The 866-nt window shown below is 29.6% G+C and overlaps 1 protein-coding gene across 4 annotated transcripts in view; it reads right to left on the reverse strand.

The window, feature by feature from the left end:
- The window catches only part of LOC106461550, a 99,689-nt gene that overhangs the window by 54,077 nt on the left and 44,746 nt on the right, over window positions 1-866 (reverse strand). The gene's annotated exons all lie outside the window — the stretch shown is intronic.

Raw genomic sequence — 866 nt, forward strand, 5'->3', positions numbered from 1 at the left:
AAAGTCACCTGAACAAAATTTGTTGAACCATCATTGACACTTAAGAACATTCAAAACATTTCCATAAACTTATTTGATATTTTTTGTGGCTACAGAGGCATTGTTTCCTCTTCTTGTATTCAAACAGCATTGTGTGTGTCTTGTCATGTGCCATCAATATAAGGGATTAGAGTATACTAAACTTTACACATTATATAGGATACACTAAAGTGATGTTTAGGCAGTTCATTTAACTATTATACGTGACGTACGTTTTTTGGAGGGTGAATAATGAAAGTGTTCCAAAATGTGACATTAATTTCTTGACGACTTAATAGTATAAAATGCAAGACAGAACTATTGGCAATCTGTTAAAGAGAGAATGTGACAAGTGGTCATAGTAAATGGGTTTGATTTTCTAGATTATGGCTCAGTAAACAAATAAAATTGAAGGCGATAGAAATTATGCTTTGCCTGAGTAATAACAATATTATAATGAGCCATTTACATTAAATTCCATACTTCTAGGAGGGGTGGTAAATAAATTAGTGAAGAGGGAAGACCTAAAGAGCAAATTTCACAATTCTTATAAATAAAGGTAAAGAATATAATAAAATACAATATAATGTTTTAGAAAAATAACACTTTTGATATCCATTTAGGAGGTTCTAGAGGTTATGCAAATAAAATATGAACCTAAGATAAAAAGTGTTACATTTTATTTTTAGCATGAAAATCACCTTCCATCCAGATTGACTCAGAAAAAGGCTTCACAAGTTCACACATATACTTTATTAAAAAATATTATTTTAGTGTACAGCAGAGTTACATTTACTAAGAACTTGTCAAATTTTGCAAAGATACACTTAATACATTTCAGAATTTAT

Source organism: Limulus polyphemus, unplaced genomic scaffold (assembly GCF_000517525.1).
Source record: "Limulus polyphemus unplaced genomic scaffold, Limulus_polyphemus-2.1.2 Scaffold984, whole genome shotgun sequence".
NCBI lineage: Eukaryota > Metazoa > Arthropoda > Merostomata > Xiphosura > Limulidae > Limulus > Limulus polyphemus.